The 24,119-nt window shown below is 40.6% G+C and overlaps 8 non-coding genes across 8 annotated transcripts; 6 read left to right on the top strand and 2 right to left on the bottom strand.

The window, feature by feature from the left end:
- Positions 1-2,110: 2,110 nt before the first annotated feature.
- On the top strand, positions 2,111-2,182 carry trnag-ucc (transfer RNA glycine (anticodon UCC)). The gene has a single exon. It is a non-coding gene; the product is annotated as a tRNA-Gly (tRNA).
- A 6,019-nt stretch (positions 2,183-8,201) lies between these two features.
- trnat-cgu (transfer RNA threonine (anticodon CGU)) lies at positions 8,202-8,273 on the top strand. The gene has a single exon. It is a non-coding gene; the product is annotated as a tRNA-Thr (tRNA).
- Positions 8,274-9,098: 825 nt separating this feature from the next.
- Positions 9,099-9,180, top strand: trnaa-agc (transfer RNA alanine (anticodon AGC)). The gene has a single exon. It is a non-coding gene; the product is annotated as a tRNA-Ala (tRNA).
- A 4,256-nt stretch (positions 9,181-13,436) lies between these two features.
- Positions 13,437-13,508, bottom strand: trnac-gca (transfer RNA cysteine (anticodon GCA)). The gene has a single exon. It is a non-coding gene; the product is annotated as a tRNA-Cys (tRNA).
- Positions 13,509-15,087: 1,579 nt separating this feature from the next.
- Positions 15,088-15,169, bottom strand: trnas-uga (transfer RNA serine (anticodon UGA)). Its single transcript has one exon. It is a non-coding gene; the product is annotated as a tRNA-Ser (tRNA).
- Positions 15,170-17,622: 2,453 nt separating this feature from the next.
- Positions 17,623-17,695, top strand: trnaa-agc (transfer RNA alanine (anticodon AGC)). Its single transcript has one exon. It is a non-coding gene; the product is annotated as a tRNA-Ala (tRNA).
- Positions 17,696-23,374: 5,679 nt separating this feature from the next.
- On the top strand, positions 23,375-23,447 carry trnav-cac (transfer RNA valine (anticodon CAC)). The gene has a single exon. It is a non-coding gene; the product is annotated as a tRNA-Val (tRNA).
- A 382-nt stretch (positions 23,448-23,829) lies between these two features.
- On the top strand, positions 23,830-23,903 carry trnan-guu (transfer RNA asparagine (anticodon GUU)). The gene has a single exon. It is a non-coding gene; the product is annotated as a tRNA-Asn (tRNA).
- Positions 23,904-24,119: the final 216 nt, after the last annotated feature.

The following is a 24,119-nucleotide window of genomic DNA, read 5'->3' as shown; positions in this document are numbered from 1 at the left end:
TCAAACAAAATACAAGAAGAAGAAAATGGCGCTTTTCAAAATAAAAGCAGAACCGACCACAAATAACACTAGAACTGCAATGTATTGTTAACATAAAAAATATAATACTGTGTAGGAGAATAGAATTGCAATTTATCAGAGACATTTACAGATCTTACCCTTTGATCTTAAAGTACCTGGTAGTGAGCGAGTACAGCATTATCTGTATCTGTATTTGTACTCGGACTGGGGCCTAACCCGGAAGTGGACAGGGTTTAACCCGGAAGTGGGTTGGGTTGTCTGGAAATCGGCGGGGCTTTAACCAGTATGTTATTTTAAGCATGCAATAGATACAGTTTGAACAGAAATTGTTGTATTTATTGCTGATTAGAAAAGTATTTCCATGACAACACAAGGAATCTTTTTGTGTGATGGGGAGGGGTACTGTGACTAGCCTATCACAGAATAGTGTAGGGGAGGGGTGCTGTGACTAGCCTATCACAGAATAGTGTAGGGGAGGGGTGCTGTGACTAGCCTATCACAGAACGCAGACACAGTCAGCTACACGTCAGTCAGATTTTCTAACAATCCGAGCACAGATATGGACTTGTATTACTCGTATTATTCTTGTATTTGGCAAAAGTGCTTTATCCATACCAGATACTCGTTTCTGCCGAGTATCCGGCTCATCTCTAGTGTCTAACAACTCTGTGCACTTTACCCATGTCCTGCTTTACTCAGCAGTTGAAAAGGATTTGTGCAAATTTGTATAGCACAGTGTTGTGGGATGTCGTGACCTCCTTGCATTTATGTTAATTAATGCAAAAATCAGTCTCAATGCCCAGATGGGTTGCAAGATTTGCAGTGAATATCACATTGTCTAGTGATGGTGGTGTAGTAGTGAGCATAGCTACCTTCCAAGCAGTTGGTTTATCACCACTTTTTGAGTTGTCGTGGTCGAGTGTTTAAGGCACTGGACTAGAAATCCATTGGGGTCTCCCCACGAAGGTCCAAATCTTGCCGACAATGAAAGGCATCCTTAGCGTTGGTAGCAAACCAATGACATATCACATTATAAAAAATCTCAGTTGTGCCTTCGTGAACAATATTGTATTATCCCATAGGTACTGAAAGCCTGATTTAGGGTCTTAGCCTTCCCATTTAGGGTCAGGTGTTCTCCTCCCATGCTGAACACAGCCTGAGCCAAGGCCCGCTTTCCCCTCATGAGTCACCCCAGTGGGCGCTGTAGATCACTGCCTGATAAGGCCAACAGAACCACATTATCTGCAAAGACAATAAAAGGAATTCTAAGGTGCCCAGACTTGACACACTGCTGCGCCTTGAGAAGTGTTGTTCATGTCCAGGAGTTGTTCTCTTTCCATCGCTTGACAATATTCCCTTTTAGGATCAAGAGTTCTTCTCCCACGCTGAACACAGGCTGAGCCAAGGGCCACTTTCCCCTCATGAGTAGTCCAACGCGTTCTCCGGGACTTCCTTGAGTCCTTGTAGTATTGTGACAGGCGGAGATACTGTCCATTATACTAACGAGGAATGGCCAAGTTTAAAATTTTGCACATCATTCGATAGGTGGCGCTATTCCAGCATATAGGCCACATCCACTTTTGTACTTTATAGTACAAACCTTAAAGTAAATGGTTGTTTTTTTCAATTCTTCTGGTCACACTTGGCACTATTCCACAACTTTTGTCTGTAGTTCTCTATTTTGTCAGGGCTTAACTCTGTCTACCGCAACTCTTTTTTTTGTTTCTTGTTATGTCCCGGCAAGAAATATTATTCTTTTGGGTTGTCTGTCCATCTCTACATCAGAATCAGAAATACTTTATTGATCCACGAAAGGAAACTTTGGAAAAACAAGACCCTTCAAGCCGGATTTGAACCACCGACCTAAGGATTTCAGCTTTATGCGTCTACAGTCCTCCGTTCTACCAACTGAGCCATTGAAGGGAGTTAGCACATACTTATGCACTTCCCATTCTTGTGAATGTGGAAACACAGGACCCCCTGGAGGGAATTTCTGACTCATCAGGGGCTGTAGCTCAGTGATAGAGCACACTTTGAGTCTCAATGCCCAGATGTATTACAAGATTTGAAGTGAACAGTGTATTGTCCAGCGATGGTGGTATAGTGGTGAGCATAGCTGCCTTCCAAGCAGTTGACATGGGTTCGATTCCCAGCCATCGCAGTAGCTTTCTTTGAGTTGTGTTAATTGCTTTTTTTTACAAGAAGTCAACGGAAAGGTTACTTGCCCAACCTGGTTTGATAAAATCTCTTTGAGCTGCATGATTATGGCAAAAATGATAACGACAATTACTTTGATCAATATGGAGATCACGATTAATTATCACAATTATTTGTTGATTTTCTACTCCAAAGTGCTGGAAAGGAAGGTTTCAGGTTGAACCTCAGGTTAACAAGGAACAATCCCAGCAAGGTGATTGATGGATGATTCTAGTTACTTCACCCAGTTCAGGCCAAAGAGACCTGTAAGAGACCACATTGGTTGGCTTCCAGCTATGTAATATATGCCAATGGCAGTGGTGGGATTTGAACCCACGCCTCCAGAGAGTGGAGAGTGAGCCTTAATCCAGCACCTTAGACCACTCGGCCACACTACCTGCAAGTACCAATACTCCACATCGTGACAGACACAGGGGCCGTAACTAACGGTATGCTTGTTATTGTTATGGAAAAAAAACCTTTGCAAGTAAAAAGCCATAACTTTATTAAAAAATGCTAATACTTTATTAAAAAAAATTATCACACTTTTTCATTTTTCTCTGGCATTGTTGATTAGAATATTGTAACCAGCATTAAGTGAGTATGTTTAGGTCTGTGTGAATATGGGCTGAGCATTTTCCTGGGCTGAACTTGTGAACATCTTCTTTTGCATATTCACTGTAAAGAGCCATTACTCCTCCAACTGCCAACTATTGTTCCAGAGACAATAGGATATACAGTTTTAGATTGCAAGGTAACTGTCCAAGACCAAAGACTACACTGAAATACCTCAAGTGATCAAAACAGTTTGCCAAAATTCGCAGCACAGATATAAAACCACTCTTTAAAATATGTTCATGTACCATTCAAAAACAAAAGTACAATCATAAAACACATACTACTTAGATACTGCAGCCATCCTGATCACAGGCACGGGGGGGGGGGGTCTGCATGGGCTTTCTTACCAGCAAGTTTCTGGAGGTCCAAATAGCATCTTTGATGGCAACAAAGGTTAGCCACTGTGTGAGCCACAAAGTGTATAGCTGTAAATCTGCTCCCTAAAAACAATAACAGATCCGGCACTCCTTTCACTCTTTTCTCCTTTGACTTCTTTGTTGGCTACAAACTTCCCTGAGTGGACTGGAACCACCATCCTTTCGGTTAACAGCCGACTGCGCTGACCTATTGCGCCACAGAGACTTCGCTTGTTAGACATTTTATGAGCGAGAGCTCGATCTTTAAGCCACAAACATTTGCTTTATGGCTTTTTGAGGTTGAGCTGCACATGTATGCTTATCACCATACATTACATGTATGTAATCACCATAAAAAATTAGGTATCACTGAAATTTGAACTTGTGTTGCTGCAGTCAGAGTATACAGTGCTCATCCTGAATGGGCCAGTATAGTGCATCAGAATTGCTTGTTGAATGGTCTATTAGCTTTGGAACCCCCCTTTCCCCACAGCTTTCAATTATCAGATATGGGTGGGGGAGTGGGCACTGTGTCCACCCCTTTCTGTGTAAAAAAATAACTAAAGAAGTCTCTTGGATGAGAGACAAAACTTCTGCGGAGAACCTTTTACCAAGTCCAGTTGCCCTTGGCCTAGTTGGGATCTTTTGGGGTAACAGCATGGATCAGGAACCAAAACGGACACATCTGGACTCAATGTGGGCATTGTACGGCAATATTTGACATATTTAGACCATAAAGACAGTTATCAGTTTATTTCCCATCTGGCAGGTATATCTGTGGACTCAGTTGGACATTTTGAAGATAATTGCACAATGTTGACCCAATTGTCAGTCTATTTCCCATCTGGCAGGGACATTTCTGGATTCAGGTGGACATTGTTGACAGAAACATTAGTGGATATTGATTCCCACCATAGGATTTGGTCTGTATTGCACATTGCCTTCACATCCCGCGCAATGTATTGCCTTTGTCAAGCACATTGCCACCCTGGTGACTTTCTTCCATGTCTCCATGAACGCCCATATATTTGGACCGACAGTTGAGAAACCTTCCCTTGTTAACTATGACATGGATGACTGAGAACCTACTATATCATGACATCTTTAATTTACTATATTAAATTATAATTTTTGAGACAGGTCCTACTGCATTTGTTGGATCAGTCAGGATGACCGAGCGGTCCAAGGCGCTGCGTTCAGGTCGCAGTCTCCACTGGAGGCGTGGGTTCAAATCCCACTTCTGACAACAACTGTTTTCATTTGGAACTAATGTCTGAACATAGCAGTTCTTTGTATTTAAGAGGACATGAAACGCAATTGCAAGTACAGTGTTTTGTGAGCATCATTATTGTCAACTAGGGATAAGCGAGTACAGCATTATCTGTATCTGTATCGGTTTACCACATGAATTATCTGTATCCGTATCTGTACTCGGACTGGGCGGGGCCTATCCCGGAAGTGGGCAAATTTAACCCAGAAGTGGGACGGGTTGTCTTGAAATGGGCGGGGCTTAAATTATTATGTTATTTTAAGCATGCAATTGATTGATCATCAGCATTGAGCTTCAGATCAGTGGTGTTGTCATGGTAACAAACGAACTATATACAGAAAAAGTTCTGCAACAATAAATACAACAATGCGTTTGCAATTTTTAAGTAAAATGTAATGAAAAAAAGTTTTCATACTCATTATAACTTTCTTTTTTTAACTTTAAATTTTTCTATGATCAGTGTGATAAATTTTTTTTTTTTGTTCTTTTTTATTTTCACACCAGGTATGTGTGAGCGTGTGTGTCTGTGTGTCTGTGAGTGAGTAAGTAAGAGATACAGAGAGAATAAAATAAAAAAAATTCTTTGATTTATTTTCTTGTTTTTTTTAAAGTAACGGTGTACAATATTGGAAACGACATAAAGCCCCTAAAAGCCCCTAATAGTGAACAGTTGAAAAGTGAGAATAGTGCAGAGAGTAGATAATCTGTCGGTGTCTGGCTAGATTTTTTTTTTGAAATGTCCCGTTTGTTCTGGACACACACTCTGCACTCTTGTTTGCTAAAAACGCAGTGATCCGACCAACCAGCAGTCTCCAGGTTTTCACGTCACCTTTTGGTATCGCCTTAGCTCGCTTGGAACCTCGACTGAGGTAGTACTAAAAAAAGTACCTGGTCGCAGGTCCCAGGGACTTTTTTTCATAATGGAAAACCCCAAAAGGCGAGTAGAGTCGAGTCGAGTCGATACCACGCAGTGGAAAAACCGCCATGATAGACCATTCAACAAGCAGTTCTAATGCACATGTTCAAATTTCAGTGATACCTAATTCTTATGGTGATTACAAGACTGAATGCAAAGTGATCCTTTTAATGGGTAGCAGGGGGATTGGGTGGACATGATGATGGGGAATTGAACCCAGGATCAGCGGTTTCCCAGGAACTTTAACCAACTAAGCCACAGCACCTCCATTAGTAGGTGAAATGTTAAGTCTTAATTTCTCTTTTACCTTAAATAAGCTAAACATAAAGTATACCGACTGTTAGTATTGGGAGTAACGTGTTACAAAAGTAACGCAAACAAAGTAATGTATTCCTTTTTGTTTTAACACCGTTTGAACCAGACTGGGGAGGACGCTTCAGGGCCTAACATGAATTGTGGAGCAACAACTACGACCACAACAATGCCTTCTGACGTCCACTGTTCCCTCCAACATGGAGCTCTTCCAGATCGTTGAGAAGCTCTAGCAGCTGGATGTGCTGCAATACAAAAATGAGCTGGTGACCAGGTCTAGATGCCTCCTGGGGGCCTCCCTAGGGAGGTGGTCCAGGCACGTCCAGCTGGGAGGAGGTCTCGGGGAAGACCCAGGACTAGGTGGAGGGATTATATGTCTAACCTGGCCTGGGAACGCCTCAGGATCCCCCAGTTGCTCGGAAAAGGGAAGTTTAGGGTCCCCTGCTGGAGCTGCTTGACAAAGATGGATGGATGGTTGGAACCCTGGTCACTAGCTCATTGTAATCTTGCATGACAGGCAAACCTGTAGGAGGCACTGTAGCTTAGTGGTTAAAGCACCTGTCTTGCTGAAGTTGACTAAAAAGAGGAATTGAAAAAATCATCTTTTGGAAAGTGATCTTAAAGGGGTGATAGAATGCAAAAACGATTTTACCTTGTCATAAGTGGAATAAGCATTAAGTCAGTTGATGTTTGACAAAGCATCTGTTGCTGCAAGTGTCTGAAGTGAAATGTCTCCACCTGCTGAAGAGTAAACTTAATTTCATGTCAAGTTTATTTCATCTATAAAAATGGAAACTACATGGCCCATACCCGCCGTAACACCCATAAAACTGGAGCATAATAAAATAAATATACTACAATACAAGTAAATAAATACAGTAAAATAGAGACTGTAAAACATGTACATTTAAATACGAAGTCTCTTGCTGTTCCTTGACTAGTTGGCCACCCCTGCTTTGCATCGCTCCAGGTAAGTAGAAAGCAATCTGTTATGCACCTTTGCATTGCACTAAAATGTCAAAATTTGGACTTAAATCCAAAATAACATTACATTAGCGTTAAACTAATGAGGAAAGTCTAAGAACTTGCTCTTTCAAATATTACACGTGTATCTGTCAAGTCCTGACCATTCCCTGACCGAGAATTGAACCCGTACCGTAGCTGTGAGAGCACCAAATCCTAGCCACTAGACCATCAGGGAGCCACATCTATCAAATTTATCTTTGTAGATGTGAGTTTTCTTTTCATTTCCTGGAATGATTCATATTGTTTTAGGCGAGGAATGGCTCCTGGCTAGAGCTTCAGAAGGCAGGACATGACAGATTACACATCTGTCACATAGTCAGTTTGTATTCTTCACCCTCTGAACCCGAGAGACTCGTGCACGAGCAAAAACAGCACCTCTGATTCATAGTTTAATCATTTAATAACCATAAATGATAGACTTACCAAAAATTGCAGCTAAAAGCTAACAAGTTAGCGTTTACGGAGGTCTCTTCTGGGTCTTTCTAGCCTCTACAGGTGATTTTTATCCAGCCTGGAACCTGTGCCTTTTTCGGGGTCATTGAGCATTAAATCCATATCGTCACATCCACGATTTATCCACTTTATGTCTATAATTCATCGCGTTTTTGCTTATTTATGCCACTTCGGGCTCCGTGTCTGCCCTCTGTTTACGGAAGAGAAGGAAGTAATATGCCCATATATGGGAGACAACGTCACACAATGAGTATGGAGTCCTAAAGAGATCAATCTTCCTAGTCACACTATGGTCACACTAGTCTAGTATGCGATATAAGATGCTATAGTGGAACAAAATAGATATCTACCGTTTTATAGAGGAACATGGCCCCACTGGTTTGAGATTTGGGATATATTTGGGCCTTATTTGAAGAATTGTAAATAGTATGTGCTTTATATGAGTTATATTGTTTATTATGTTTATTTTTGCATATAGAAGAACTGTTTTAGACACACAAATGTTTGTGTAGCATTGCTGTGTGTGTAATATCAATACATATGTCATTGTTATAAGTAAATGGCATAAGTAAATGTCATGAGGGCAAAAGTGTCTGGACTTTCTTTGAAAAAAATTGTATGTATTTTGTCAACTGTATAAGTTATAATGATTATTTATTCTCAGTGTGACTCCCAAGACATATGAGAAGTGTTTTAGAGAGGAAAATGGCTTAGGTTTTACTGTTCTGTCTGTGATATCAATACATGTCTGTGAGATTCATGTTCCGTTTTATTTATTTGTCTTTAAGGTCCTACAACCATTTTTAACATGCAAGTGACCTCACTGCAACCCAAATCTTCTAATAACCCAGTTTGTCCTAAAAAAATGATGTTCATATCTTGACTGTAGACCACAGGGTTGATGTTTTACAAGCTTTTTTTATCAAATAAATCCAGACGGACAATGAACTGTAAAAATGGACACAAGCTGCATTGTCCAGTGTTGATGGTATAGTGGTGAGCATAGCTGCCTTCCAAGCAGTTGACCTGAGCAGGGGATGTAGCTCAGTGGTAGAGCGCATGCTTCGTGTGTATGAGGCCCTGGGTTCAATCCCTGGCATCTCCATCAAGTGTTATTATCCAGTCTAAAAAATTCTTTGATAAAAATTATTCTGAAAGAGAAAAGTATTAAAAGGCGATATCCTTGTGTTCATGGTGATTAATGCAAAAGTCAGTCTTAATGTCCACATGTGTTGCAAGATTTGCAGTGAGCAGTACGTTGCCCAGTGATGGTGGTTTAGTTGTCAGCGTAGCTACCTTCCAAGCAGTTAACCAATGTTGGAGTCTCAGCCATCGCAGTTGCTTTCTTTTAGTGATGTCAGTTTTTAACTATGATTTATACCATAGCAGTGCAAACATTTTGCCATGGTTTGATTTCCAACCACCACCAGGTTTTGAAGCAATATACAACATTAACATGACATATTCCACCCAGGTTTCTTCTCTCATTCAGTGATCTCACCAAAAAGTCAAGAGAATCTGAAAATCTTTAGGGGCTGCAGCTCAGTGATAGAGCACATTTTGCGTCTCAATGCCCAGATGTGTTACAAGATTTTCAGTGAATATTGTGTTGTCCAGTGATGGTGGTATAGTGGTGAGCATAGCTGCCTTCCAAGCAGTTGACCTGGGTCCGATTCCCTGCCGTTGCAGTAGTTTTTGTTGTGTGGTTACTTGCTTTATTTGTCAAGAAGTAACCAGAAAGGTTACTTGCCAAACCCGATTTGATAAAACATTAGATCTCTGTTATGGTACAAATAAGGGAGAATATCATCCAATCAAGCTGCCTCCACGCGGATCCTCAGACACAGGCAGTGCACTTCGATTTGCACTTCACCCGTGTCTTGTAACTACTACTAACCAATTGAAAGTTTTTGAACTTTTGGCTTTTCAGGTTGTCGTGGCCAAGGGGTTAAGTTGATGGACTAGCAATCCATTGGGGTCTCCCTGCGCAGGTTTGAATCCTGCCGACAACGAGAGACTTTCTTTAAGAGTTGTAGCAAACCCGAAACACATCACAGTATACCAAACCACAGATGTCCCTTCATGAACAATATTGTGTTATCTCATTGGTACTGGAAGCCACCATTCCCCACCAATGTAATTCTTAGCATTTGTTTTCAGTCTTTGTTACCAGATTTGCAGTTGTATTGTCCACCAGAAAGGCAACAAATGTGTTACTTTTTGACTATGATTTATACCGTAGCAGTGCAATCATTTTGCCCAGGTTTGACTTCCAGCCACCACAGTTGTATTTACAGGTTTTGAAGCCATATACAACATTAACATTACATGTTTTACCCAGGTTTCTTCTTTTATTCAGTGATATTTTCCTTGCGGGAGTCTTCCCAAAAGGATTAATAAAGATAAGTCTAAGTCTATCTCAGAAAAAAAAAACGGAAAATCTTCAGGGGATGTAGCTCAGTGGTTGCTATTGGCTTTTTCCTTGCGAAGGTTTTTTTTTCCAATAACATTAACAAGCATACCATTAGTTACAGTGCCTGAGTTTGTCACAATGTGAAGAGCTGATGTTTGTAGGTATTGTGGCCGAGTGGTCTAAGGCGCTGGATTAAGGCTCCAGTCTCTCTGGAGGCGTGGATTCAAATCCCACCACTGCCATTTGCATGTATAACATAGATGGAAGCCAACCAATGTGATTTCTTAAAGCTGTATCATTTGGGCTGAAATTGGTGAAGTAACTAGAATCATCCATTAGTCACCTTGCTGAGATTGTTCCATGTTAACCTATTGAGGTTCAATGATTGCTGAAAACTTCCTTTCCAGCACTTTGGAGTAGAAAATAAACAAATAATTGTGATAATCTCTATATTGATCAATATCAAATCAAGCAATTCTGGCCATAATCCTGTAGCCAAAAGAGATCTAATGTTTTATCAAACCAGGTTGGGCAAGTAACCTTTCTGCTGACTTCTTGTAAAAGAAGCAAGTAACATCACTCAAAGAAAGCTACTGCGATGGCTGGGAATCTAACCCAGATCAACTGCTTGGAAGGCAAGAAATACAAGGCAAGAAATACAGGCAAGAAATACAGGCAAGAAATAGACAATGAAAATATGGTAGACTGAGTAAGTAAAATGCCGTCAAACAAAAGGAATTTTAAAGTGCGGTTGCCATGATAAGAGAAACAATATTGCGGTGTAAGTGACGTTAAAAATGAAGTTAAGTTGAATGTGTAATTAGAGCAAAGAAGCAAGAGTCTGTAGCATAATTTAAATTATATTAACCTGAGACCATAAATATGGCTTCTAGTAAGGAACCCATTTTCAAACCAATTCCTCTAAGTGGTTCAGTGCTTCACCAAAGCTTCATTTGCCATTCACAATCAGCACCTAGTTTCTTGACTTTGTAATGCCTTATGTCTACTGTAAAAATGTAAATTGAGTTGAGCCATAATTAATTTTTATTTATACCTTTGCTTTTCCTACTGTGACATGTCAAAATGTCAAAAGGTGCATTGTTTGAAATCCCATCTCTACACATCCATGTTCCACTCCCACAGGTGGTTTCACACATGCTAGTTGTCCCTTAAATTCACAGTTTATTTTTGTAATTTATTGGTGTATGTAAATGTATGAGACTTGGAGGGGCTGACTTTCATCCCAACAGCTTGGCACTGGACTTTAATCTGCCCCAGTGGGCGCTGTAGATCACTGCCTGATGAAGCCAACAGAACCACATCATCTGCAAAGAGCATAAAAGGAATTCTGAGGTGACAAGAGACTTGACACTTTCCCACCTCCTGCTGCGCCTTGAGACATGTTGTTCATGACCAGGAGTTGTGCTCTTTCCACCGCTTGACAATGCTCACATTTAGGGTCAGGAGTTCTCCTCCCATGCGGAACACAGCCTTTGTCAAGGCCCGCTTTCCCCTCATGAATAGTCCAACGCGTTTTCTGGGACTTCCTTGAGGCCTAAGCTGGTAGAAAAATCTCAACGTTTGGGAATTGAACCACGATCTTCCGCGTGACAGGCGGAGATACTGTCCATTATACTAACGAGGAATTCCCAAGCTCTATTTTTGGCACCTCAATCGATAGGTGGCGCTATTCAAGCATTTATGCCACAGTACATACATGTAGATAGATTTAGGTTTACTACATATTCGCTATCACTCAAGTCCATGACAAAGCATCTGTGACTGAATCCAGTTTAAAATCTCTAGGTGTCAAAAATTAACATGTCTAACAGCATTTTAAACATTTATGGTAAAATATGAATGGTGTATTTCCCCACGAACATGCAAAACACCATTTCTCATCAGTTTCTGTAGTGTAGTGGTTATCAGGTTTGCCTCACACGTGAAAGGTCCCCCATTCGATACAGGGCAGAAACTAATTTCATTGTTCATGTTGACTTTGCACATTTAAACTATGCTGAGTTGAACTCTAAATAACCTACACGGAAAAATATTCCTGACGTGAAATCGCGGCAAGGCCTACCGCAGTTTCCATAGTGCAGTAGTCATCACATTCAGGAATTCAGGAAAATCCTGTCTGAAATTGATGCCGAAAAACTAGTCCATGCATTTGTTACTTTAAGATGGATTACTGCAATTCTTTATTGTCAGGCTGCTCAAAAAAGTCCATAAAGACTCTTCAGCTGATCCAGAAGGCTGCAGCACGTGTTCTGACAGGAACCAGGAAAAGAGATCACATTTCTCCTGTTTTAGCTTCTCTGCACTGGCTTCCTGTAAAATCCAGATTAGAATTTAAAATTCTTCTTCTCATCTGCAAAGCTCTTCATGTTCAAGCACCATCTTATCTTATAGAGCTCATAGTACCTTACTACCCCACCAGAGCACTGCGCCCCCAGAATGCAGGGTTACTTGTGGTTCCTAGAGCCTCCAAAAGTAGAATGGGAGCTAGAGCGTTCAGCTATCAAGCTCCTCTCCTGTGGAACCAGGTTTCAGTTTGGGTTCAGGAGGCAGACACCATCTCCACATGTAAGAGTAGACTTAAGACTTTCCTCTTTGATTAAGCATACACGTGCAGCTTAACCTCAAAAAGCCATAAAGCAAATGCTTGTGGCTTAAAAGATTGAGCTCCCGCTCATAAAATATCAGACAGGCGCAGTCTCTGTGGCGCAATAGGTCAGCGCAGCAACGCCACATCAAGTCCAGGACCTGCCTGGTGTGCAGCTTTATACAGAGACGGGTACCACCAAGAAGGGGGGTGTTGTCCTGACCAAGTATCGCTGTGCCAGAGGGTCCACGTCTCTGGAATCATTTCGTTGCCATCTGAAGAGGTTCATTCCAGGTTGGTGTGTCCCTTACAATATATCATAAACACTCAGTATGGTCTTTTATTAAAAAAATCATTAGACTGGAAAGCTAGACCTTTTTAATGGACTATTAATATTTTATTGTTTTGTCAGGAACCAGTGCAAATGCGCTGAATTTTCAACTTTACCTCCTGGAAGGCCTGAACAGGTGGAACCAGGATCAGGGGACTGCAGCGGTGACCAGTAGGCCATCGCCTCTACTCACCTACGCCGGGCATGTGACCCAGTGTGTCAACACCAGCAGCTTAAAGGTGTTTGGCCGGCCATTTATGTCAAACTTCAGGCCACCCTCCAAATACACTGGTATGCTAATGTAATAATAACTGTCTACCTAGTACAGTGAGGAAAATAAGTATTTGAACACCTTACTATTTTGCAAGTTCTCCAACTTAGAAATCATGGAGGGGTCTGAAATTCTCATTGTAGGTGCATGTCCACTGTGAGGGACATAATCTAAAAAGAAATATCCAGAAATCACAATGTATGGTTTTTAAACTATTTATTTGAGAAGTGGGAGAACTTGCAAAATAGCAGGGTGTTCAAATACTTATTTTTCTCACTGTATGAGGAAAAATCTCTTTTTAACAGGCAGAAACCTCAGACTAAAACTGACTCATGGTGGGCAGTCATCGGACACAACCAGTTGGGGGAGAGGGTGAGAGAGAGAGAGAGAGAGAGAGAGAGAGAGAGAGAGAATGGAATGAAAAGATGACCAGTGGTAATTATGGCAGCAGTAAAGGTAATAGAACTATTACTAATAATAGTAGCAGTAGTAGTGCAGGGCGTCCAGCAGGACCACGGCAGCAGCTGCATCCACTACTCAGGTGCCACCACAATCCAAGGAAATCTGAGAGGGGAGAAAGCACAAGGGCTTCTGGAAAGAAGCAACATTAGTTACATGCATGCTTTTTTCAAGTATCAACTGCAATCATAAAGGCACCCAGATTTGAACTGGGGACCTCTTGATCTGCAGTCAAATGCTCTACCACTGAGCTATACCCCCACACACTCTATGTTGGATATGCTTATGGTGCAGCAAAACAATGGCTGGGCCTCCACCATGTGGTTACCTTCACAGTCTGAGAAAGTATCCAAATCTCATCTACTGTATGAAAGGGAGTTACAGTTTTTTACAATTTCTATGACAGATTTTTCAATACATTTAACAAGTTTCCTAAACTCTTAACACACCAACACACACAAAACACACAACTGGCAAAACAGTTAATTTCATGCTCAAAATCACACATTGTAAACTAAACTCCAAAACTATTTTTCACAATACAATAATACACTAACACTACACACTATGTCTAACAAAACACTGCAAACTTGTTTCAAAATCAAATAATTATTCCAAACACTAACACACGTTCTCTTCCAACAGGAACATTTAGTCAATCATAACACAATGACAAAAAAAAACACTCTCATCAGTTGACATTACAAAAACTTCATTATTTTAGATGTGTCAGGTATGCCCTTATACAATAGACAGTATATTGTATTGATCATAGAATATGTTTTGAACATGCATTTTCAACTCAATTCAATTCAATTTTATTTATAGTATTAATTCAAAACAAGAGTTATCTCGAGACACTTTACAGATAGAGTAAGTCTAGACCACACTCCAGAATTTACAAGGACCCAACAGTTCTAGTAGTTTCCTACAGAGCAAGGAACAGTGCAACAGTGGCGAGGAAAAACTTCCTTTTAGGGAGAAACCTCGGTCAGACCCAGGCTCTTGGTAGGCGGTGTCTGACGGGCCGGTTGGAGTTAGAATGTGGAAATAACAAAAATAGAAAAAATAGTTTGTAGCAGTTCTTTGTAGTAGTTCATGGCATAGCAGGGCACTGTGCAGCATTACAAGGCACAGCAGGACGTAGCAGGATGGACATGGCATCGCAGAACGTGTAGTGGGACCATGGCGACAGCTGCTACCATGATTTTGGAGCCTCCCTGACCCGAGGAAACATGCTGGGGAAAAAAAACATAAGGACACCGGGGAGTGACTCCCCAGAGCTAGGTTAGTAACAAGCATTTCTGGGACATGGATGCACACAAATGGAAAAATAGAAAGATAGAGGAGAGAGGAGCTCAGTGTGTTCAAGGAAATCCCCAGCTGTCTAAAATTATTACAGCATAACTAAGAGAGACAGGGTAAAGAGAGGAGCCTGGTCGGGCTAGAACTCTCCCCACCCAATTGGGCTGTATGCCAAGTCTCCCTCTAGTTTTATAATATTCTTGATTATATGATAGATAGATCTGACAACTATGGCGAGAAGCAGGTGGGCCGGGTTAGGCGTATGCTGCAACTACTCACTCCCTAACAATATTCAATTCTATGCCCTAATTATAAGCTTAATCAAAAAGGAAAGTCTTAAGCCTACATGATGATGGGATGCAAACAGAGGGGGGCCTCCCTTGGGACGTGGTGAAGGAAGAATCACCGTGTCATCATGGATCTAAGAAGAGGGAGCCAACTCGGAAGGATCTGCACCGCCAATAAACTGTCATTTCTCAAAATATCAACCTCCCCTTCATGTCACTGAATTCTTATTTATTCTGTAGTTTGAAATCACTGTGAGCAGGGTTTGAACCTTCGCAGGGAGACCCCATTGGGTTTCAAGTCCAACGCCTTAACCACTCGGCCATCACAGCTGTAAAACTTTTCCTGTTTTTACAGTGGAGAACCCCTGAGGCCTGACAGACTCCATTACAGTTGGTACCATCAATCAGACAAAGATAGAGCCTATCTCACAAGTACCTTGGGCAGTTCTGAATGACTGATAGGGATTCCCAAGCACTTCAGTTCCAAAGGATCATTCAAATCTTGAGGGTATTTCAGGTGTGATGTGGGTAGTTAATCCACCCCCTTTAGTTGATCTAATTCATTTCCGAACCAGTCCAGATTAATAATTAACAAGTTATTGAATCACATGTCAATGAGAAACACACATGTGGACAGACAAGGCTAGCAGCAACATCGCCATGTCAGAAATGTTTCTGGTGTGCAAAGACCAAGAAAATGCCACGCAACAGAAATACCATGCTCACACCACACAGGCAGTGTGCAGGAGGCCTTACCCCTGACTTCCACCAACTGCGGATCCACTCCGCTTCGTGTCTGCTCTGTGATCCGCAGTCCATCAACACCCACCTGACGGGCCACTGAAGTCACAAGGACCCACAGGATCTCGGAAATTCATGTATGATCACGCGTTATAACAGGATGTAGTTTCTATAAACAGAACCACAAAACCTGATGAATGAACTAGCTTAAACTTGCATTGCTCTGAATTTCATGTGTGTTTTATGTATCATCTTAAGTCTGTGTTGATGTAGTGTTTCTGTGTAAATGTAACATGCCTTTTTTTTATTTGCTACCAGGGCTTAATGAGTAGCATGGGGATTGGGTAGACATGATGATGGGATGCAAACAGAGGTAATGACTGCAACAAGAAGGAGCTGCAGGGATTTGAACCCAGGATATCCGGTTTACTAGACAGGCACTTTAACCAACTAAGCAACAGTGCTATGTTAGTGCTCTGGAAAATTCGGCAACTGGTAACTTTGTTGCACTGATAATCAGTTTGCACGCTGCTGTCCGCGCTGATGTCAACTTTTGGGACCACAGTCTATGGTTGGGACACATGTTGTCCGTCTCTGGTTCTGGCTCGCTTTTGCAGCGTAATAACTCCTGAAAACAGCCCGATCCGGTTGGGGAGAGTTCTAGCCCGACCAGGCTCCTCTCTTTACCCTGTCTCTCTTAGTTATGCTGTAATAGTTTTAGACAGCTGGGGACTTCCTTGATACACTTAGCTCCTCTCTCCTCTTGCTTTTTATCTTTTCATTTATGTGCATCCATGTCCCAGAAATACGTGATATACCAACCTAGCTCTGGGGAGTCATTCCCCGGAGTCCTTATGTTCTTTTTCCCCAGCATGTTCCCTCGGATCAGGGAGGCTCCAAAATCATGGTAGCAGCTGTCGCCATGGTCCCGCTCCATGTTCATCTGCTACACTCTGCGGTTCCCAGCTACGTCCCGCTGTGCCTTGTAATGCCGCACAGTGCCCTGCTATGCCTTGAACTACTACAAAGAACTGCTACCCGTCAGACACCGCCTACCAAGAGCCTGGGTCTGTCCCAGGTTTCTGCCTAAAAGGAAGTTTTTCCTCACCACTGTCGCACTGTTGCTTGCTCTGGAGGAAACTACTAGAACTGTTGGGTCCTTGTAAATTTTGGAGTGTGGTCTAGACCTGCTCTATCTGTAAAGTGTCTCGAGATAACTCTTGTTATGAATTGATACTATAAATAAAATTGAATTGAATTGAAGTGAATTGTTATGGTACAGAAATCCATTGGGGTCTCCCGGCGCAGGTTTGAGTCCTGCTGACAACGAAAGGTATTCTTTAACAGACAACCAACATTATTTCGGCATAACCAACATTTATTTTTCTAACTTTTTATGACTTTTTATGAATTTTTCGACATACTGTACTATGACTTTTTATGACATTTTATGACTATTTAGTCTTAGTATACTATGACTTTTACAAATTTTTGACATATTTGACTTTATGTATGACTTTCATGATTTTTTTGTCATACTAAACTATGACTTTTATGAATGTTATACATGTTATACCATGACTTTTTTTTTAAGACTTATGATTTTTTCGACATACTATCCTATGACTTATGAAATTTTTGACATACTATACTATGACTTTTTATGATTTTTTTGTCATGCTATACTATGACTTTTATGATTTTTTTGAAATACTATACAATGACTTTTATGAATTTTTTGACATACTATACTATGACTTTTTATGACTTTTTATGCATTTTCTGACATACTATACTATGACTTTGTGAATTTTTTGACATACTATACTATGACTTTTTATGACTTTTTATGCATTTTTTGACATATTATAATATGACTTTTATGAATTTCTTGAAATACTATACTATGACTGTTTATGCTTTTTTTTGACTTTTTATGAATTTTTGTCATACTATACTATGACTTTTGTTAATTTTTTGAAAGACTATACCATGACTTTTTATGAATTTTTGACGTACTATACTATGACAAGTTTTTAAAAGGGGAATTAGCTCAAATGGTAGAGCGCTTGCTTAGCATGCGAGAGGTAGCGGGATCAATGCCCGCATTCTCCAGAGGACTTTAGATTCTTCTTGGTTTACAACAAGAACTAAAAATCTGGACTTGTTACAACATACTATACTACGACTTTTTACGAATATTTCGACATACTATACTATGACTTTTTATGAATTTTTTGACAACTATACTATGAATTTTTATAAATATTTCGACATACTACAGTATGACTTTTTATGTTTTTTGACAACTATACTATGAATTTTTATAAATATTTCAACATACTACAGTATGACGTTTTGTGTTTTTTTGACATACTAAACAATTACTTTTATGAATATTTCAACATACTATGACTTTTCACGACTTTTTAAGAATTTTTTGACATAGTATGACTTTTTATGAATTTTTGACATAGTATACTATGAGTTTTATGATTTTCTTGACATACTATACTATGACTTATGAATTTTTTGACAACTATACTATGAATTTTTATAAATATTTCAACATACTACAGTATGACTTTTTGTGTTTTTTTGACATACTAAACAATTACTTTTATGAATATTTCAACATACTATGACTTTTTATACATTTTTCATCATACTATACTATGACTTTTATGAAGATTTTGACATACTAAACTATGACTTTTACGAATTTTCAACATATTATACTGACTTTTTATGAATTTTTTGACACACTTAATTATGACTTTTATGAATTTTATACATGTTATACTATGACTTTTTATGAATTTTTATGTTTTTTTATACATACTATACTATGAATTTTTTGACATACTATACTATGACTTTTTATGATTTTTTTGTCATACTAAACTATGACTTTTATGAATTTTCAACATGTTATACTATGACTTTTTATAACTTTTTATGACTTTTTATGACTTTTTATGAATTTGTTGACATGTTATTCTATGACTTTGTGAATTTTTTGACATACTATACTATGACTTTCATGAAGTTTTTGAAATACTATACTGTGACTTTTTATAAATATTTTGACTTACTATACTGTGACTGTTTATGATTTTTTTGACTTTTAATGAATTTTTGACATACTATACTATGACTGTTTATGACTTTTTATGAATTTTTGACATAATATACTATGACATTTTATAAATATTTCGACAAACTATAGTATGACTTTTTAGGAATTTAGGAACTATACTATGACTTTTATGAATTTTTTGACATACTAAACTATGACTTTTATGAATTTTCGACACGCTATCCTATGACTTTTTCTGAATATTTTACTATATACTAGGGTATATTGTACTATACTATGAGTTACTACGAGGCTTTGAAGACTAAAATTAATTTGTGGATGAAAATATATTTCAAACTGAATCATTGTTTTTTTGGACACACACACACACGCACACGCACACGCACACACACTTTATGAATAAACCTCAGATAGTACAACCTGTTTTTATTAGGAAGTGGTTTTACACTCTTTCAAAATAAAATATTCATGCAACAAAACTTAAATAAGGTGCTCGGGTTTTAAAACGGACGCAAACAGAAAAATAAAAACAAAACTGAGTTATTCTGTTCTCCAACAAGAAATAAGGACGAATAAAAGGATCTGTCTCTGTCTTCGTGATTTTGGGTTGGTCCTCTGATCTGTCCCCGTCTTCCCCAGACGGATCTGTCCCCATCTTCTCCTGGCAGACAGATTTATTATTTCTGTTTAATTATTAGGAATCAAAGTTTCCGTGTGTTGGTCCTTTGGTCTGTCCCCGTATTCTCCCTCTGATCTGTCCCTGTCTCCTCCCTCTGATCTGTCCCCGTCTTCTCCCTCTGATCTGTCCCCGTCCTCTCCCTCTGATATGGCTGATTGGGTGGCAGTAGCTCAGTCCATAGGGAGTTGGGTTGGGAAACGGAGGGTTACTGGTTCAAATCCCCGTATGGACCCAAAAAGTTGGGAGCGTGAATTGGTGGCTGGAGAGATGCCAGTTCACCTCCTGGGCACTGCCAGGTGCCCTTGAGCAAGGCACCGTACCGCTCAGTGCGCTGGTTCAGCTGGCAGCCCACTCACTCTGACATCTCTCCATGTATAGTGCATGTGTGTGTATTTCAGGCCTTTGTGTGAGTACTAACAAAAAAGTGTGTACACAGAGTGTGGTGCAGTAATTTCCCCATTGGGGACTAATAAAAACAAATTATCTTATCTTATATGTCCCAGTTTTCTCCCTCTGATATGTCCCCGTCTTCTCCCACAGATCTGTCCCCGTTTTCTCTCCCTTATATGTCCCCGTCTTTTCCCTCTGATATGTCCCCGTCTTCTCCCTCTGATATGTCCCCGTCTATTCCCTCTGATATGTCCCCATCTTCTCCCACGGATCTGTCCCAGTCTTCTCCCTCTGATATGTCCCCGTCTTTTCCCTCTAATCTGTCCCCGTCTTTTCCCTCTGATCTGTCGCCATCTTCTCCCTCTGATCTGTCCCCGTCTTCTGCCACCGATCTGTCCTTGTCTTCTCCCTCTGATTTTCCTTCTTAAATCTTCGTGGGTTTTTCCCAAAATTTGGAAAGCTTTTTTTTTTTTACACGTCACTTTTCACATTTGCACAAGGAAACTCACATCTACAAAGATAAACGTGATAGATGTGATTCCCTGATGGTCTAGTGGCTAGGATTCGGTGCTCTCACCGCCGAGTTCTTCTGTTCTCCAACAAGAAATAAGGACGAATAAAAGGATCTGTCTCTGTCTTCATGATGTTGGGTTGGTCCTCTGATCTGTCCCCGTCTTCTCCAGACGGATCTGTCCTTGTCTTCTCCCACGGATCTGTCCCCGTATTTTCCCACGGATCTGTCCCCGTCTTCTACCACAGATCTGTCCCCGTTTTCTCCCTCTGATATGTCCCTGTCTTCTCCCACAGATCTGTCCCCGTTTTCTCCCCCTTATATGTCCCCGATATGTCCCTGTCTTCTCCCACAGATCTGTCCCTGTTTTCTCCCCCTTATGTCTTTTCCCTCTGATATGTCCCCGTCTTTTCCCTCTGATCTGTCCCCGTCTTCTCCCTCTGATCTGTCCCTGTCTTCTCCCACAGATCTGTCCCCGTCTTTTCCCGCGGATCTGTCCCAGTCTTCTCCCTCGGATCTGTCCCCGTCTTCTCCCACAGATCTGTCCCCGTTTTCCCCCACAGATCTGTCCCCGTCTTCTCCCTCTGATTTTCCTTCTTAAATCTTCGTGGGTTTTTCCCAACATTTTTAAAGCCTTTATTTTTTTACACGTCACTTTTCACATTTTCACAAGGAAACTCACATCTACAAAGATGAATTGGATTGATGTGATTCCCTGATGGTCTAGTGGCTAGGATTCGGCGCTCTCACCGCCGCGGCCTGGGTTCAATTCTCGGTCAGGGAATGGTCAGGACTTGACAGATACAGGCGTAACACTTGAAAGAGTAAGTTCCTGGACTTGTTTTTGGTTGATTTAGATTTGTCAGATTCTTCCTCATTAGTTTAACGCTGGAACCCCAACACTTTTAAACAGTATAGTTTCCTTTAAATCAGACTCCGCTGAAACTGGTCACGGATTGGAAACCGGGCAGAAAACATGTTTGTTTTTTATTTTTATTTTTAACACTGAGTTATACAATTAAATGGTTCAGTCAAGTCATCAGTGAGCCAGACAACATTTGGCACTATGTCAGCAAGAAGAAACAACATAGACAGAAAAATAGTACAGGTTTCATTGTCTTCACTCATGCACAGTGTGTTTAAGGCGATGGACTAGAAATCCATTGGGTTATCCCGGCAAAGGTCCAAATCCTTCTTCGTCCAAAACAAAAGGCATCCCATAACGGGGGTAGCATAGCAATGACACCTCACATTATACCAAATCGCAGATGTGCCTTCATGAACAATTTTGTATTATCTTATAGGTACTAGAAGCCACCTGTCTCCACCAATGCATCTCTGAGCATTTATTTTCAGTCTCAATGCCCAGATGTGCTACAAGATTTGCAGTGAACGTTGTATTGTCCAGCAGAAAGGCAACAGATGTGTTACTTTTCGACTATGATTTATACCATAGAAGTGCAATCATTTTGCCCAGGTTTGATTTCCAGCCACCGTAAATGCATTTAAAGGTTTGAAGCCATATTCACATTAACCTTACGTTTTTCCACAGTTTCTTCTTTTATTCAGAGATATTTCAATATCCTTGTGGGAGTCATCCCAAAAGGATTAATAAAGATGAGTCTAAGTCTATTCTCAGAAAACAGTCAAAAAATCTGAAAATCTTCAGGGGACGTAGCTCAGTGGTAGAGCGCATGCTTTACATGTATGAGGACCTGGAATCTTCAGCAGGTATTTTGGTAAGGCAAGGCGGTTTTATTTGAATAGCACATTTCAGTAACAGGGCAATTCAAAGTGCTTTACACAAAATCAGTTAACAAAACAAACAGATAAAACACAAGTCTAAACAGTTAAAAATAAAAACATTAAGTAACAAAATTCATTCTATAAATTTGATACTACCTTCACACTAATTAGTCAATGTTAGTGCAACCTTTCGTGATCACCGTCAGTGTCACTACCCTTCACGACTCTATTTTTAGAGACGTTACCTTTTGTCTCCTTGGACTCATCTTCACACTAATTAAGCCAATCTAGCGTTGCCTTTTGCGTCTACTTAGAAACCTTCTATGCACGTTTTTTTAGATGGTAGAGTCTTTAAAAGAGCTGCAAAAGATATTACCTCCTGTGGTAATCTGACTGGTAGGGTTATAGAACGTAGTGGTAGACTAAGACCTCCTGGGACACAAACTAAGAAGTATGCTCTCTCTTTCATACCTCAGACTATCAGACAGCACAACAAGCACTTTATGGGTGTTACGGTGGGTATGAGTGCTGACCATCCCCTGACCGGGTATTGAGTGTGGGCCGCTGCGGTGAAAGCGCTGAATCCTAGCCACTAGACCATCAGGGAGTCACATCTGTCACATTTATCTTTGTAGATGTGAGTTTCTTTTTCACTTACTGGAATGCCTCATATTGTTTCAGGCGAGGAATGGCGCCTGGCTAGAGCTTCAGATCCCGACTGCTTGGCACTGGACTTTAATCTGCCCCAGTGGGCGCTTCAGATCACTGCCTGATGAAGTCAACAGAACCACATCATCTGCAAAGAGCATAAGAGGAATTCTAAGGTGCCCAGACTTTCTTCCACCTCCTGCTGCGCCTTGAGACGTGTTGTTCATGTCCAGGAGTTGTGCTCTTTCCATGGCTTGACAATATTCCCATACAGGGGTTAGGGGTTCTACTCCCATGCTGAACACAGCCTGAGCCAAGGCCCGCTTTCCCCTCATGAACAGTCCAACGCATTTGCTGGGACTTCCTCGAGGCCTAAGCTGGTAGAAAAATCTCCCCGTCGGGGAATCGAACCACGAGCTACCACGTGACAGGCGGAGATACTGTCCATTATACTAACGAGGAATGCGCAAGTTCTAATTTTGGCACATCAATTGATAGGTGGCGCTATTCTAGCCTTTATGCCACAGTTAATACATGTAGATGTATTTAAGTTTACTACATATTTGCTCTCACTCAAATTCATGACAAAGAATCTGTGACTGAATCCAGTTTAAAATCTCTTTGTGTCAAAAATTAACATGTCTAAAAGCATTTCAAACATTTACAGTAAAATATGAATGGTGCATTTCCCAACAAACATGCAAAAGATAAAGTTCATGAGTTTCTGTAGTGTAATGGTTATCATGTTTGCCTCACACGCGAAAGGTCCCCTGTTCGAAACAGGGCAGAAACACATTTCTTTGTTCATTTTATTTTAATTTAAAATCCTTCTTCTCACCTACAAAGCTCTTCATGTTCAGGCACCATCTTATCTTAAAGAGCTCATAGTACCTTATTACCCCACCAGAGCACTGCGCTCCCAGAATGCAGGGTTCCTTGTGGTTCCTAGAGTCTCCAAAAGTAGAATGGGAGCCAGAGCGTTCAGCTATCAAGCTCCTCTACTGTGGAACCAGGTTCCAGTTTGGGTTCAGGAGGCAGACACCATCTCCACATGTAAGAGTAGGCTTAAGACTTTCTTCTTTGATTAAGCATACATGTGCAGCTCAACCTCAAAAAGCCATAAAGCAAATACTTGAAAGATTGAGCTTACGCTCATAAAATATTGGACATGCACAGTCTCTGTGGCGCAATAGGTCAGCGCAGTCGGCTGTTATCCGAAAGGATGGTGGTTCAAGTCCACCCAGGGACATTCGTTGCTTAAATAACCTGGAGTGAGCTAACTCTGTGATTATTGTTCTGCAGAAGACCATAGAGCAGCCCAAAGATAACCCAAGTGAACTTATGTCTATCAGAAGATGCAATTCTGCAAACCATGTACATATTAATCTTTGCAGCCATTGGTATGCAAGTCCCTTTATGTAATACAAGCAAATACATAAGGCCCCACCCGACAGTTTTGTGATTC

Source organism: Etheostoma spectabile, unplaced genomic scaffold (assembly GCF_008692095.1).
Source record: "Etheostoma spectabile isolate EspeVRDwgs_2016 unplaced genomic scaffold, UIUC_Espe_1.0 scaffold00018484, whole genome shotgun sequence".
NCBI lineage: Eukaryota > Metazoa > Chordata > Actinopteri > Perciformes > Percidae > Etheostoma > Etheostoma spectabile.
The sequence above is the reverse complement of the archived record's forward strand: the minus strand, read 5'-3'. Positions and strand labels throughout refer to the sequence as shown.